This window comes from Diaphorina citri, unplaced genomic scaffold, assembly GCF_000475195.1.
Source record: "Diaphorina citri unplaced genomic scaffold, Diaci psyllid genome assembly version 1.1 scaffold316, whole genome shotgun sequence".
Taxonomy (NCBI): domain Eukaryota; kingdom Metazoa; phylum Arthropoda; class Insecta; order Hemiptera; family Psyllidae; genus Diaphorina; species Diaphorina citri.
The window spans coordinates 173,240-190,884 of record NW_007377751.1 but is presented as its reverse complement, the minus strand read 5'-3'; the positions used below and the strand labels follow the sequence as shown (position 1 = coordinate 190,884).

Sequence of the window (17,645 nt, the reverse complement as noted above, 5' to 3'; positions counted from 1 at the left end):
ATTGTGAAAAATGTTCACTCAGTAGGTAGGTTCGGAGTTGGAGGTTAGAAATAACGATCCAACGACGATAATTTTAGTATAACCCTAAGTTATCCTCTGTTTTTCAAACACAGAAGCATCGACATGGAAAAAAGAAGAAGTGAAAATCACACACCTAACTTGGTGGGGTGGAGCTCTACCGCGCTTTTTAATTCCTTACTTGCTGAGAGGTATAAAAATAAGGGAATTTGAATGTACTTGTATGGTATCGAGTGTACGCCTATACCTGTTTACATATTCTATGAAAAACTCATTCACATAACACTCCTTGGTTTTTAATACACGTGCAGAAAAAAAGTCGTACCGTATTTTGGTATTTTCTTCGAGAGGTGTAAAAAAGAGGCTTTTGGAGTTCGGAGTCATTCCTAGAACAAGCTACTGTTCACCTATTGGATATCTATATATCTGCAAACTTTTTCACACTTGTCAACTTACTTTCTGCCAATAGAAGATCGTTAGGTAGTTTCACTTTCAAGCTGACATGATTCAGGAACGTATTGATAGCATGCACAATCTTCTGGTTGTAATTCAACTGCCGATTCTCCACCACAGCATCCAATTCCTTCTTATCCTTCAAATCGTTTTCCAGGTAGAGGAAATCGGTAACGAGCGGCAGCGTTTTGTTCATAAACATCACCGCTTCAACCGATTTCAGGGTGTGATCTTTCAAACAGTCGAACAAGTTGAGGTTCATACTGTTGTTGTGACACTTTTTAACGAGTTTGAACACATTATCGAACACCCTGTCAATTTTGCTGTTCCGGACAAAGTTGGCGTTCTTTTTCATCTTGTTCATTTGCGTTTCTATTTGGTTGATTTTGTCTTCCAGATCTATTTCATTTTCGCTATCAGTGTCGACTGTTTTGACATCGACATCAACTTCGTCAGATCTTTTTATGTTTCCGAACTTTTCTTGCTGGTTTGTGTATGCGTCACGCATTTTGTCTTCGATTTGCTTTCGTATCATGTCTCTAATTGTCACTTCGTTATTTAATCCAGGTTCTATACTTCCAAAATCGTTTTCTACTTTATTGTTTTTGATGTCGTTCCATACTTCACCGTTCGTTGGTTCTTGTGAAGTGACATCTTGGTCCATTTTTGTCTGTTCGATTGTTTTGTTCCATTGTCTGTAAAAGTTCATGAAATCTTCGGAGCTTTCTGTTGGTTTTATTGAGCCAAATTGGTTTTCATTTGCTTCCACGGATTTTGGTTTCTCTGCATAGACTTTGATGACTTGGAACTTGTCTGTGAAACAAGAAAAAATAAAAACAAAAGATAAAATAAATTCACAATCTCAAACTTCTCGATCAACTTATTTCATTGATTGATAAGAACTGTTCTGATTTGGGTCTATTTTGGAGTGACCTTACTTTAGGTCCCTTATATGTTCTGCCTAAATTACATTAAATATGAATAAAATAAATAAATAACTCGATTACAAAATTATTAATTTTCCTTAGAAACTTACCCCTACCTGTCTCAGGTCTTACAATGATGGGACTAACGCTGTTGGTCCTGTACACATTTCTAACATTAGTTCCATCAATAGGTTGATATCTACCATCTGGTCTGTTTCTGCCCACCTTATTCCAAGTCGGTTCATAGGGTCTCCTGATGAAGTTGGTCTTTCGACTTTCCCTTTCTGTGGGGGTCTGTGTGCCTTCAATTGGTTGAGTGTCTGTAGAACAGAAAACCCAGAAACGAAATGAAGAGTTTTTTTTTCGTGGAAAGGGATTTTTTACTTCTCCCCATATGAGACAGAAATGCAATTTTGCTTAATTTTAGCAGACGAGTTTTGAATACTAGACAAAATAAAAGAATAAAACTAAATACCTTCCAAAGGATCTGTTTGATGCAATGATACCTTTTCAAATTGCAGAAAATGTTCTCTCGTTTTAAATAATAAAAAATAGGTAATGTTTTTTGAAACTTGAAACATCAATTTCATATTCTGCATCTTATAGTCTCAAAAAATCGCTCTTTTTTAATGAGTGAGTGAACATTACGTCTACCTAAAAAAACAGTCTACCTTTCTACGGTTAATAACGAGAATAAAACCAACAAATAGTCTCAAATAAAATCACTAAATTACATACCTTTTTCTAGTTTCCTATCTTCATCACTCCCATTCTTGCCATTGTCCTTAGAAGCCTCCGTTACTTCAGACATTTTGCCATCATCTCCATTCAACTCTTTCACTGGATTCGCTAGTTGGAAGTGTTGATAGCTGAGTGGCGTTACATTGTATTCTTCATTTGTTTTGAGGAATCTCATGAGGTCCTCTTGTTTAATGTTTGGAGACAGTGGTATGAATGCTTGATTTAGCGTTTCATCTTGCAGTTTGTAAGGCGGATCTATACCGTCAAATGTTTCTTTATCATTTTTGTCAAAGGAATCACTATTAACTTTGACGTCTTTGCTATCAAAATCTGTTTTGTCCATTTTGGGTGGACTTACAATTTCTTTCTCAATATCTTCTTTTGGTGAGTATTTTGGTATTTGGTTGCTAAAACCATCAGTTCCCTTCATGCTACGTTCTTTTATTTCAACATTTTCTACACCTTCTTTGTCTTTTGCTTTCATTTCAGCAAGATTTTCTACGTATTCACTTGGTCGTGCCGTTTTCCAATCTTTATCATAATCAATGTTGACATATTTCACGAGTGGTTCTTTTCCAGTTCCAGATTTGTTGATGTAGGGCATATTGGTTTCTACGAGTTGATCATCTTGGTTTTGCAGTGAAGTTATAAAGTGTATTAACGAGAAGAGACACAACAATGTCACTAGTTTCTTTTCCATGGTTTTCAACCAGGTTGGAAAGTTCAGATTGCCTTTAGACTTTTTGATTTTGAAATCTTTGTGGGAAGTTGTTTATAGTTGTTCTATCTTTGATGAATTTATTAGAAAATAGGTACCTATAAAAAAACTGTCAAATTAATAGGTTATGTATCATAATTATTCTAAAACTTAAATAAGAAGAAATGATACCTAGTTAAAAATGGAAAAATAGTCGTCAAACATCAGAGGAAAGTACCCAATAAAGTAATAAAAATCTACCTAAAGATGACCATAAAACTACCTAGTTATTATCCAAATCTCAAACCCAATTTAATTTGGACCAAGACCTATGTTAAACCCAAAATTCAAATCCTAAAGTAATTACTTAAGTGGCTCTGTTCAGTAGTAGTTGAGTTAGAAAAAAGAAATTCGAACAAGTTACAAGTTAATTAAAAGTAAAGTTATGAAAATCCTGGTGGGTAGGTTATTCGGGTAAGTTATTCCCCCAAAAAAGCACTCCACGTTAGTAAAAGAAACACTGCAAACTAAACAATCATTTAATTCTTACAAAAATCTTGGAAAATTCAAGAGACTTACGAAAAACTTACATTCAAGAGACTTACAAAAATGAACACGAAAAAGTATAAGAATCACAAACTTTGAACTAAAAAGACACGTCCGAAATGGCAACAAGATTAATCCAAATAATAAGAGAAGTCACCAGTCCATTTTCTGACCAAATGAAACTGGATTAGCATGTGCTGACAACTTTATATAGAACCTACTTAACTTAGTGACAGACCCATTAAAATATTTAATTGTCACCGCATTAAAAATAATGACAATGGTCATCAAAGTAATTAAACTTGTATGATCGTATGAAATGAAAATGTGGACGTCCTCAAGTATTGATTTTGAGCTTGCTCAATACTTTCTCGGATTTTTGTTGTATACGTTCTTACATTTTCTTGTTAAACCTTTTTCTTCTTCTTCAACTTTATGGCAAGATTCCTAACTTCTTATGCAAAGCTCTTCCACTCAACCAAAGATAGCATTGGAATATGCTATCCAAAGTTGGATCTATATTTTCATATTTCATATTTGAATTGGTTGGATACCTAATAGTCGATTGTATTACTGTAGGTACTCAGATATTCTTCAGGGGTTCAAACCAAAAGACATCTCGATATTTCAAGTAGGTACTTTGTGATGATTTGATGAATGTTGCAAAGAATTTGTCTGCTCAAATATTAGGACTAATGAGTGACTTCACCCCAGAGGTAAGCTACTGGGTACTATTAGTGTTGTCAAATTCTCAAACAATGTGGAGGATAAAATTCCATACCTCAGCCGGGATTGAACAGTGCCCTCCTGCTACACCACCAAGGTAGACACAAGGGATTTCATATTCCAGATAATAGTGCTTATTTATACTGCTCGCATAGGACTGAAAAGTCCCTTTACTCCAGCAGTAGGCTACTACTATTACTGTAGTCAAATTCTCAAATTATATTGAGGATAAAATTCCATACCTCGGTTGGGATTGAACCCACGCCTTCCTGTTTACCAGGCGAGCGCCTTGACCACTACACCACCGAGGCAGGTGTATATCTTTGTTTAATAAGGGGATTAAGAGATCTTCTTCTCCTTCCTCTTTGCCTTTCCTATTCCAGTGTACAGACGGGGTCGGCGTTTACCTGTTTGGCAGTTTTGGCATCTCCACTGAAAACATTTTAATTGCCTATTCGGAAGTTTTGACATATCCTTTTTTTCTTCACCTTTTCCTGTGTACGGACGGGGTCACGTTTTTCGTCAGCCTCTCAATCAGCCCTGATTGCTTTGGGCTGACATTTGGTTTTTGGCTACAAATTTTACGAGTGGATGCCTTTAGCACTCAACCTTCGCTATTTCTTTTACAAGGGAAAAGGTGATTAAGAGATGAAGATAATTAATGAAAACGGATTTAAAAATGAGGAAGCAACTGATAACAAGAGAATTAAAAAACAAAAGTGATGTTTCCAATACATTGCTCGTCCCTTTCTCCCGTGGTGATAAAATATGCAAAACCAGATCGCTTTCTTTATATCGATTTCATTTCTCCTCAATAATAGGGTACATATTTATTTAGGTAGATATAAACAAATGAACATAATTATGTACCTATCTACATAATATGAGAATATATACAAATATGTTATAGAAATAATGCATGACAACCGGAAGGAATGGAAAGTAAGATCCCATCGACTCGAGAAGTGGAGAGCTTCCGAATTTATATTTATGTATAGGTAGTTAAGTTTTGTCTGTCCGAAAAACCGACAAAGTTATCTAGAGTTTCATTGAACGGTAGAGAATGTAGAGATCACATCAAGACCGAATCAGGTTAAAACTTTAATAAGCTGATGATGTGTCGATGGGTCCTACATTGCTGCCTGATATCAAAATCAGACAAACTGTTTGAAAGCTTCTGTAAAACAAACGCAATACCTATACCTAAATATAAACAGATTCACAAACAGTATTACCTTTTGTTGCAGCTATATAGGTGACTTACCTTTAATGAGAAACATTACAAAATGAAGGGTGATTGCTTATTGTATATGTTTCTAACAATGATAAGTATTTATGCTTCCATTTGTCTACAAGTAATATGGATCTTATCATTCTAATATTTGAAATCATTAGCATGTCAGAGAGGAAAAAGTTTTCATTGTTATTATATTTGCGGTTTTCGGTGACAACTTGGGTGTAGGAGAATTTAGAAACTGAACTGACGAGAGGTTCTCAAACTAAAGTGATGGATAAGGGTCCAGATTCTCATACTGATTCAAAGGTATCAGACGGTGAAGATGTGTTGGAGGAGAAGAAGGACATGGAGGAAAACAAAAAAAAAAAATAAAAGAGGAAGAAAAGGGAATCAAGGAGGAGAGGAAGAAGAAAAAGAAATTTACTGCTAATTAGATAAAATTAATTAGCATTTTTTTTAGCATTAGCATTAGATAAAATTATCTAATTAGCAGTAAATTTCTTTTCCTTCTTCCTCTCCTCCTTGATTCCTCCTTGAATATCGATGTTAGTGAAAATGGGAAATATTTTATTCCACAACAACACAACTAGGACAAATGCGGCCTTAGCTATTTTACTTTCATCAATTTCATTGGAGTCCCTTTCTACTTTTATTAGTGCTTCATAAATATTTACTACAACACAACCATAAAATAAACGTAGGTATCAATACTATCAGGTAGTTTTTCAACCGCTGAGCTCTATATTTTAGGTCTAGAAATCACAACACATTAGAAAATTAAAACAAAACCAACTTTGTATGATTCAAACGCAATAGAGCGTTTAACCAATCGGTAAAAACAATCTGAAAATGGAGATATCGATTCTCCATTAGGAAATGGAAACCATAAGTGATTTTACTTTTGATTTTCAATGTCTGTTATTGTGATTTTGGTCACATTTATTTTTGTCAACATGTAAAACATACGTTTTCTAGTCCGTAATATTTCCGTTGGGTAAAATTTATTTTGAGTTCTTTTAGGTTAGGTATTTATTTATTCATTTTGTTATTAATTTACCGCCTGAAATTGTAGAAGGCACTTGTAGTGTAAGATTGTGTACGGTGTATTTTTTGTGTTTTTAAAAAGAAAATTTTGAAAGTTTATAAGTTAATTATTATCTACATTATACAAACTGAAGTCCATGGGTAAATGAACAATATCAAATTTTAGTTTTAAATTTATTTTTTCGAGCTCTATAACAATGACTGATTTCATCAAAACCAACCCCAAAATGTGTGATAAAAGCCTAATCGTGATACTAACATTGATCTTTTTAAATTTCATCCCAACAATTATTTGTGATTCTCCATTACAAGACGTTGGAAAAACGCCATCTGGAAACGGTATTCTCAAATTCGGCAAAAGTGACAACGACAATGAAGTTTACAACGGTCTAGGTAGAGCTCTGGAAGATTTGGACAACTGTATTGAGAAAAGATCCAAACTGAACGAATCCAACTATTTGGAACTATGTCTACAAACGGAGATTAACTCTATTATATTCAATGTCATGGACACAAATGAAGAAAACACATTTGTTGAAAACCAAGATGAAAATGAGACAAACAGGTCTGAAATGCCTGATGAAAAGAGCAGCTCTAGTGAAAATCATCAAAGAAGAAAGAGACATGTAAGAAAAAGACATATTGACGAAACAACGGCTGAAAACGTAATAGTTGCACACACCAATGAAAAAACTGTCACCAAAAATGGCAAAAATCTAGATCTTATCATTGACAGATTAAAGCAAGCCAATCCTGACGTAAATGGAAACAGCAAGCCAAACATCCCTACAGTTAAAACATACAAAAGTGAACTGAACGAGCAAGAGATAGCAAAAACTATCACAAGTAATCCAATCAAAGATGTAATCCTGGAACCAATGAAACCACTGAATGAAAGTAAACATGAAATGTTAGAAGTAAACAACGAAGTAAACAATTCACGCAGACAAAACAGTGGTAAAAGTTTGAAGATCCTGTTGGAAAATGTCAGAAACTATTTTGCAGGAGCCAAAACCAATACAACTTCTGAAATAAAAAGCAACACCATAAAAAGTAATAATGAAAATGGAAATGATAGTGTTCCAGACATGTTCAAGACTGGGAATAAAACAGTTGAAAACCAAACACATCTGAAAGAAGACACCAACAAACACAAGGAAAAACAATTACAGATTCACATGCCAAGAACACTGGACTCAACCTACAACGCTTTGAAATCGTTGACCAATGATTTTCTTCGTCTACAAGTGGTCAAATATAGTTTGGATAAACTCCTGGAATACAGTCGTTCTGTGAAAAATTATGGAATATCGAACATTTTGTGGAATTTGCTGACAAGAGGATTCACTATGAGTAAGTCATTTTTAATTATAATTTTCATGATCTTTAATCTTTGCTTTTTGTTTTCATTTTTCCTTAGATATCATAGAGGAGAATTAGCTTTCCTAGGAGAATGAATCATTCTTCTACTTCTAGGATTCCTCAAGCAGGCCCTAAGGTTGCACTTGTGCTTTGAAAGTTTCACTTGTGGGACTTCTGTCCTTTGTTCTCTTTTTCTTACTTACCTACCATAGAAAAACATTCCCGTTTTTAATGACTTAAAGGACTCCTTAGGGGAACACGGGGTAAAACGATCACCCGCCCTTTTTAGGAGCTAGAAAGTGCTGAGCTCTCTTGGATGGACAAGGAACTATTCCTGCAAGTGTTATCTTTGTTTTGATCTGTGGTTGATTCTTTTATCTTTTGTTTTCGAAGAGTACGGAGGTTTTTTCGATTTCACGAGTGCTTGATGCAATTTTCACATGCTTTTCAAAACACTCAGTAATACTATTTTAATATTTTATTAATATTTCACAATTTATATCGAAGGTAATAGGTAGGTCTGAATTTTATAATTTTAAATTTTATAATCAACGAGTGAATTCTTTAATTTTCAATATTTTATAAAACTTGTGAAATAATTTTCCAGAAATGACGCTTTGGGGCAAAATGGTTTTTTAATGGTCGGTCTGAGGCAGAATGGTACATGGGAGAATAGTGCCCAGGGTTCCATTCTGCCCCAAGGTGTTTTGCGTGTATATGGTATAGGACCATTTTGCCCCAGCCTTGGGGCAAAACGGTCTTTTTTTGGTACTCTCATAAAAATATTTTTAGTTTTTTCCGGTGATACCTACATATATCGTTCTTGTCCCATCTAATTTGTAGCTAAAATTATCTTTATTTTGTTACAAAATTACATATATCTGTGTGACTTTTATTTTTTTAGTTAGGACCTCATAAGCACTAGAGGTGCCATTTTGCCCCTTGTTCCCCTATATGACTTACTAATTTAATTTTTCTTTCACTTCCAGCCACCAGGGCACGTGGCAAGAAAGATCAGAAGGGCCATGCAGTGTTACTCAGTGCATTACTTCTACTTGGAGTGTTAGTACCAATGGTATTTACAGCGGTTGCAGTTATGGCCAAGAAAGCGCTCATCAGCAGTTTGGTGGCTTTGGCGCTGTCCATTTATGCCATCACTCACTCAAGTATGTCTTTTCCCCTTTTTTAATGACTTCTAATTCGACTCTTACCGTTGTTTTTACTTACTTACTCTGCCCCGCCAAGAAAAGAAGGTTTCACAGCGCTACTAGAAATATTATATGCCACAGAGAAAGTAGCCATTTTCTGGTAGTTGTGGAGGATAAGGTTTTACTCGTATAGCACACTATTACACAACATTACTTATTAAAGAGCGTGGTAGCACTCCACCCCACCAAGTTAAAAATTTGACCACGCTATAACCAGTAACTATTCCCAAACGGTATTCATATGGAATGTATTTCAGCTTTCTTAGAGACAAGCAAGGGTGTCCGGCTTATGATTCAGCTGAAAAGCATTAATGTTTTTAACCAAATTTCCAACTTTATTTAATAAACAAGACGACCAAGCACTTTTATAAAGGTTCCGTATCGGATGACACAATCTCTTCCTTGTGCTTTCAGAGGGAGCAGGAATTCAAGCCAAGCAAACCTACGAAGTGGACGGACTCCAAGCGCAATCCAAATACAACGACAACAAATTCAATCCACCTCCCTCACCCAACACGGAGTATCCAAGCGTTCCCAACCTACCCTATTCATTCCCCTACGATGACACCAAATACTTCAACACCCGTCCTAACAAACAACAAGAAAGCGAAACGATGAACTACAAAAACATCGCGCCTAGTGACCAAAACAATGGATATAGAGCTCCAACTAAACCAAACTATGAGTATGACACCAAACCTCAAAACGACTATGAGTATCCTCCTGAACCTAAACCGAACCAGTACGAGGTGACCGAGCGAACCGACGTCAAATATCGGAGACCTATCCGCGATAGATACAAACCTGTAGACCAGGAGAACTATAATACCAACGCTATGACGGAATCCTACAGACCTAGCGCGTATGAAGACGAACATTATGAGGATGGAAAACGACCAAGTCAAGATATAAGACACGGGAAGGAGAACACTTACCGCGGTAGAGAACCTACGAAAAAAACTCCCAAATATGGAAACAGATCAAACTATAAGAACAGTGACAGCTATCGGACAGAATCTAACAAAAGATATAAAGGAAGCAACAACGATGACGAGTTGGAAAGATACCGGACAAGCGAACGGAATTTGAACAAGAACGCCTACTCGAGCAAATTCACGGATAACTCCAAAGAGGAATCCGTTTCTCACGACTATACCATGGACAAACACACAACAGAGTTCGAAACCTCTATGGTGACGGACAATATTTATAAAGTAGAACCTCCGCCAACGGAAAGAACCGTGTATAGTCAGATTATCTCTACTGAGAGCATTGTCTATGATAGTATGAATAGTGAAGATGTGTTCAAACCTATAATAGTCACCACACAAGCCCCGAAGAACTTGAAAACCTCCATGATGCAACAAACAAAACATTCCAAAGAGGAACACTCCAGCGAGAAAGGAAAACCTCGTCCCAATACCAACACGGATGACCTTCTATATCAGAATTTGGATGAACATGAGTTCAAGCGACCTAACCCTGTTTATAAACCAAATGACAACGGAAATGATGGGAAGAGTACGAAATCTGGTCTAACGCTGGCGTATGTTCCGAAGATTAGAACTTCCAGTAGCAGTAACAATAGTACGGAAACTTATAGATGAAAAGAGTAGCGTCAAAAACTAAATTTTATAGGTACACAATTTTACAAAAGTAAAGAAAGAATCAGTCATATTAGTTATTAATCCAGGAAACGAAGGCCGACTTTTGACTCGAAACGTTTGAGTTTTGTTGGAATTGCACGATTTTTGTGCATTTTCTTCATTTTTCCCCTTTCCTTGACTACTGATTACTAGATTATGAAGTAACTATGAACTCCTCGTAGGGGTTATACCTTTCTTATTCTGTGTACCTACATAATTGTACATACCTAGTGAGCTTCCTCCTTATTAATAATTATAGGAAGAACCTACAATGTATTTATAATAAAATAAACTGTAAGAACTGTGTTCTAAAAGTACCAACTGCCTTCTTGTTTCTTTTTCAAAGTTGGATGTTTCCCCACCTTATTTCGGAGCAATGAAACAGCTGGTATAATGCACATCACAGGTCTGTAAATTAACATGTTCATTACGTAGTTCGTAGTATGTTCCTCATCGGATGAGCGAAATGGGATACAGTTTTTAGTACAGGTGGTGGGTCAGCAAGCGAACACAAGAAAATAACCTAAGGAATCAATTGAAATCAATTGCAATTGAAATCAGAACGTATTTTGTCCACGATGGGATTCAAACCCAGGATCTTCTGATTGAGAAGCAAGCGCGTTACCGTTTAAATTCGGGCCACCAACTATTGATGCCCTATGTCACTGCGAACTGATTCGGCAGATTAGGCTCCGTTTCTGTACCTACCTAATTGGTTCCACATCAGTTGATTTTTGAAGAAGAAGAAGAAGAAGAAGAAGAAGAAGAAGAAGAAGAAGAAGAAGAAGAAGAAGAAAGAGACAGAACAACCGTTCCTGCATAGATGTTTCGATTTTTTACTCAAGTCTGCGGTTTTTGGCTAAGTTTTTCTGTCTAGCCTGCTATGAATGTTATTGTTTTTCGTTTTCTAAAACTTGGTTTTCTTCTTCACGAAGAAAGTTGCTGATTTCTAACTATCATTAGTCATTACTCTTTATGGATAGTGGATTCCTTCTCTTTTTTCAGAATCAGTGTTTTTCTTTTTGAGATTTGATGATAGAGGGAATTGTAATTGCCCTAAGGTCTTATCGTCCCTAAAGCAAAGAGAGAAGGAGGACAGGATAGGAGAAAGCCAGCCGTTCCTATAACAAAACTTATCTGGATAAAATAAAGTTCGGGAGTCGAACCCGCGACTTAGCGCTTACAAGTGAGACGCTGGCAATAATCCTCTCGCACAGTAGCGCACCTTCCGAGCTAACTAGGCTGGCTTCGTACGCATTAATTCGTACGACTTTATTGCAACCTGCAGGTATGTCAGACGATAATCAGATTTTGACTTTGACTCAAATCAGAGTGATCACCGATTTTTGTCTCTGTTTGATGAAAATGACCATCATCAATTTGGCATATCTCATCCATGTCCGTTTCAGTTCTCTCAAGGGTAAAATTCAGTTGACCACTAGGTATGCGTGGGACTTTTCCAACAATTCATACAATTTCTCTAGTGGTTTGGAGTGGTCTCCCTCCAGTTCTTGGATATCCTCTAATAATTTTCACAGTTCCACTAATAATGTCCACAATTTTACTGAGAGTTTCCACAATTTTGCCTCGCATGCATGATTGATTAACATGCCACTGTCCCTCCTAACAGTGGACATTGTCTTCTTCCATGAAGTTTATGTCTCTATGACTTTCTAACGGCTATCGATTGCCTGAATGCTCCCTCCCAACATTGAAAGTTGTGTCTTTAAACAGTTTTTGAAGATACTTACTGCATTTTCTACTGAAGTAATGGTTCTCCTTCCAATACTTCCAATATTATAGTAGGCTCTTTTATCAGCTTCAGGAGAAGTTAAGTAAGTAAATGTAAATGCAGTTTCTTTGTGTTATTATGTCACAACTTGGGTGCTCACTGTAGCATTGTAGGATTTTCCCAATATCTCAATAATCCTAAAATCCAATGTTTACCTACCATGCTGGCACCGGTCGCTATGCGCATTATATGTCATAGCTTCCCCTTTTTATCACGAGGCTGAGTGGGCCCCGCAACAGCCAGTCACGGAATCAATCCTTTGCAGATACAAATTTCTTGACCCCGCCGGGAATCGAACCCGGGTCTCCCGCGTGCAAGGCGAGTGCAGTGACCACTACGCCAATCTTGACACCGCCGGGAATCGAACCCGGGTCTCCCGCGTGCAAGGCGAGCGCAGTGACCACTACGCCATGGGAGCTGAGTAAGTAAGTAAGTAAGTAGAAGTTAAGTAAGTAAGTAAGTAGAAGGAGTCCCCTCGAATGGTTGGACCTTCTGTATACAATCTCATGATGGAGTGTTTGTTCACCTTTGAGAATGCTTAGACACTACGCCCTGACAGTCCCCGAGAATGTTTTGAGGTTGACAAAGAAGTTAACATGGAACATGGAATTGTAGACCCGATAGTAAGTTAACTTTGAGACATCCAGAAATCCTCGTAAAAATGGAATACAAATCTCACTCAGGGGAAGAGCCCTTTCTGCGCACCCGAGGGCCCAATGAAGACCAAAACTTATCAGCCAAAATTCCAGCAAAATCAGAACAGCTTTGAACGAAAGAGGGAAATGTAAAAACGGGGGTCTTTTTTTCCCAAAATCGAAGGAGGAAAGGAGGGGGAAAAAAAAAAAAAAAAAAAAAAAAAAAAAATCGAGAACAATGAAAACCGAACCTTATTAGCCGAAATTTCATCAAGAAAGAATTCAAGAATTATTGTGAAAAGATTTGTGCAATTCTTCATTGGTTTTATTTCTGTTCCCATTCATATGTGGTTTTGCAACTGCGGTTTTTCCTTTCTTCCCAGATGACAATTCAAGGAGATAAGGAAATGTGTGAATATCATATTTTTGCACTCCTAGAAATTACCACTGTGGAAATTGTGAAGAAAGTTGAAAAAAACTACCAACTAGAACCATTTTGTTCAATTGTTTTGGGGTCTTCTTGATTTCTGAAGTGGACAATGGTCATTTGGTTTTCAAATTCAATTGAGTTAGGAATGTGGATTTTTAAATAAACAAATATCCATTGTTTATTTTGTAGTGTCACAGGTTTTTGTGTTTACTAAATTAATTTGTTATTAATTTTTAAAATCAATATCATAATTTGAAACTAACAAAGTGTTAATTTGAAACTATTCTTTTTTCTTACTTATCATTTTTCCTAGTTTTCAATTCTTTTGTTACATTTTTGTAGTAATTTTCCAATTTCAAGTGAAATATGTTCAAACTAGTAACTACAATGTCTTTCCTCATCCTGATCAATGTGTCGTTTTCGTCAACAATGGATTTTTCCAACAAACCCCTGAAACAGCTCAGTTTTCTCTTCAACGCCTATCAGAAGTGCAGCTCTTTGCCCACATCCACTGAGTTTTACAACTGTCTCAAACAGAAAGCTATCATTGCTTTAGAAAGCTTCACCAAACATACAGGGGACATTAGTGTTATTCCTGACTATTTGGTGTTAGTAGACGAAAACAAACGTGACAACCACGCAACATCTGCAAGAGATAACTTAGAATCCTTTAGTGATGTGAAAATGGAAAAGAAAAATGACACATTAAAAGATGCTGAAACGAAAATCGATGGAAATCAAACTTGGACTTCTGCGGAATCTGTAAAAGATATTGAAGTTAATGGAACTTACAATGGTGCCGTGAACAATTCTCAAGAACTTACTGGAGATGGAACTAGTGCGAAAAATGCCAGTGCTGTTAGAGAGGAATCTCAAGAGCCAAGAAGGGAAAAACAATTTGTGCACGGACCTTTGTCTGCATATCAAGATGACAGGTAAGTTTTATTATTAATTAATTTATTTAATTTTGACATCCTTTGTAAATACTTTTTACTTAAGTTATATATAGAAATGGATACTTACGAGTAGGTTTTTATATCCCGACTCGGAGTTTCGTCTATAGGCGAGACGTTTCCCTTGAAAATGTCTATGAAATAGACGAAACTCCGAGTCGGGATATAAAAACCTACTCGTAAGTATCCATTTCTATATATAACTTAAGTAAAAAGGTAAGTTTTATTCTTCAACAAGTTCAAAATAAATAAAAAAAGATACCATGTTTGACACGCTGACGAATTAGGTCAATCTGTTTATTTCACCATAACTCTCGAACGGTTTGTCCGATTTTGATAAAATTTGGCAAAAATGTTCGAAACATAAATTATTTTTTTTTTTTTTATAAATTTCTAGACTTGATCAGGCATTTGGGAGGCCTTGTACGTCCCCTTTTCCTGAGTTAGTACCTACTCTAGTACTCTCTACCACTAGTACCTTTGAATCCAGTAATAGAGAAGATGTAAGCTCTTCTCTTCTCTGAAACATATTATGTATTGTCTGTGTTCACAAAAATCTTCTCTTTTTCCAGGTATGGAGATGCTAAATTCAACATCAATACAGGATTTCATTTGAATCAAATGCTAAGGAACAGCATCTACAAGATCATTAGAAACAGAAGTCTCATGATCAAACTACCTCTGAACTATTTGCAGTATTTGGAGTCTGGTGATGACGAGGTTCAAGCAGGTAAATCAACTGATTTTCACAAGACACACGGTAGGAGCCCAGACAATTTTTTCTGAATATTCAGGTTTCATACCCTTAACAAATATTATTAGGTACTAGCTGAATTCCGTCGCTTCGCTCCGGAATCCCGCTAGTTCATCCCGAGGCATGGCCAAACTTGTGGAAAAGGCATGGCCGAACTTGTGGTTATCAAACTAAAAACATAAACGAAACTCAAATATTAGGCGAGCGAGGAAAAGTTTTCTCTCCCACAGTCTCTGCACTCTGTGTATTTCTTATGGTGATTGCTGGCTTTCTCCTATCCTGTCTTCCTCCTCTCTTCGATTTCGGTACGATAAGACCATAGCAGTTACAGTTCCCTCTGTCAAACCTCTAAAATATTATTATTATCATTTTAAACCAACCTCAGTGGTGTAGTGGTTAGTGCGGTGGACTTCGGATTTGGAGGTTGGTGGTTCGAGTCCAAGTCAAGTCATAAAATTTAACAAAGTGCATTAAGCAGGGAACGACATTTGTGACGAGCACTTATCATTTAAAGGAATTTTAATTGTGTTTAGTATAAATGCTTGTCACAAATCAATGTCGTTCCCTGTTTAATACAGCACGTTAAATTTTAAGACTTGACTTGAACTCGAACCATCAACCTCTAGAACCGTGCTCACCACAGAGGTTGATTTAGATTATTTAATATTAAACTTGGTCCTGGGGTTATAAGGTGACAAGAAAGAGGATGGGTTTTTAGTGGGTATGTGCTCACTGGTTTGGAGAAATTAACCCTACAGTATCCGTATAAAAAGTTTTTGATTTAAGGGTCTTTCTAAAACACTCACATTTGTAAACTAAAAATCCCTGTGTTTACCTTGGTTTCAGATGAGACCCGTACTGCTGCCAAGACATCAGCCGAGTCTTCTAGTCAAAAATCTGAAGTCAAACCAGCCAGTCCTGCAGGTGAGACAACATTTTCAACCGATATTTTACCTTTTGGAGTTTACTATTTGAACTATTTCGTTAAAATGCAGTTATTGTAAAAAAAAAAGAAGAAGACTAGTTTCGTGATTCGGTGTTGATTATTTCTTCCTAAAAAAGGAACTTCTTTTTTGAAACTCAGGAAAACTTAGCACCTGTTTTTTCTTAAGTTTCATTTCAAAGTCGCAAAAAAATAAAAAAATATTAATAAATAAATAAATAAATAAATAAATAAATAAAATAAAATAAAAAAATATTAATAAAAAATCATTATCATAAATTTTGTTTTCAGTTGATGTGAAAGTTTCATCTGCAGAGACTAACGTCCCTAAGGTCCAGGTTAACCCTCTTGAGTCCCAACGGTCAGAGGATGATGATATCTTTGCTCCTGTTGGCGCTGACAACCCAGACGATTGGCAACAGGTAATTAATCGAATGAATTGAGTTTTTAAGTTTTATCTGAACGATTTTGCATTTCTACTTTCTAATATTTCTTGACGTGTCTTTAATTCATGAACAGTCGGTTTAAAATGTAACAAGTAAATTTACGTGAGAGCATACATATTTATTTTGATTTATAATGGTGCGGTAACTCTAAAATTTTGGCTTAAAAAAAAAAAGAAAAAAAAAGATACCTATGTGTATCACCGCCGTTTTTATTTCGTAGCAATGAAACAACTGCGGTCTGTGTCGTAGGATGCCCATCCCGTAGTATGCCTCCCATCAGATGGGCAAGAAGAGACACAATACTTCCCAGTTAGGTGCTGAAAATAACCCGTTGAAATATTTGCAATCGAAAAATGAGTACTTACAAATTTTCGTCGATTTTGGGAATCGAACCCGGGACCTTCTTCCTTAACGCCTTTGTTTCTTTTGTGTCACTCCTTAACGCCTTTATTTCTTTTGTGTCACTCCTTAACACCTTTATTTCTTTTGTGTCACTCCTTAACGCCTTTATTTCTTTCGTGTCACTCCCTAACGCCTTTATTTCTTTTGTGTCACTCCCTAACGCCTTTATTTCTTTTGTGTCACTCCTTAACCCCTTTATTTCTTTTGTGTCATTCCTGAACGCCTTTATTTCTCTTGTGTCACTCCTTAACGCCTTCATTTATTTCTTCCCAGGTAAAGCGCCGTTCATCCAAGCCCAGCTGAAGATTAGAATTTCGATGAGATTGTATTTCTGAAGATTTTAGACCAAAATGTTCAAAAATTTCGCCTGCGGCGCTATTATAATTTAATATTGAAATTTGTCGAATTTGTTGAAATTTGTCGAGACGACCCATGAACTCAAAGCGAGAAAGTTTTAGATAACACTTCAGTCGATCATTTAAGACCGGTTTTAGCGTCACCTATGTTAAGCTACGCCGAGCAAGGCCAATAAATGGATGGGTGACTTAAACATTATATTGGGAATAAAGGGAGAACGGGCTCTAGTCTTGATTTTAAATCATTACATGAAAGTAAAATCAAAAAATCAAATCAAGAATGATAATAAGTAAACTGAATATTAAACAAATTAGGTAGGCACAAAGGTA

At 36.3% G+C, this 17,645-nt stretch overlaps 1 long non-coding RNA gene across 1 annotated transcript; it reads left to right on the top strand.

Moving 5' to 3' along the window:
- Positions 1–15,988: 15,988 nt before the first annotated feature.
- LOC103507471 lies at positions 15,989–17,256 on the top strand. Its single transcript, XR_541259.2, has 3 exons — positions 15,989–16,092; positions 16,403–16,533; positions 17,233–17,256. It is a non-coding gene; the product is annotated as an uncharacterized LOC103507471 (long non-coding RNA).
- Positions 17,257–17,645: the final 389 nt, after the last annotated feature.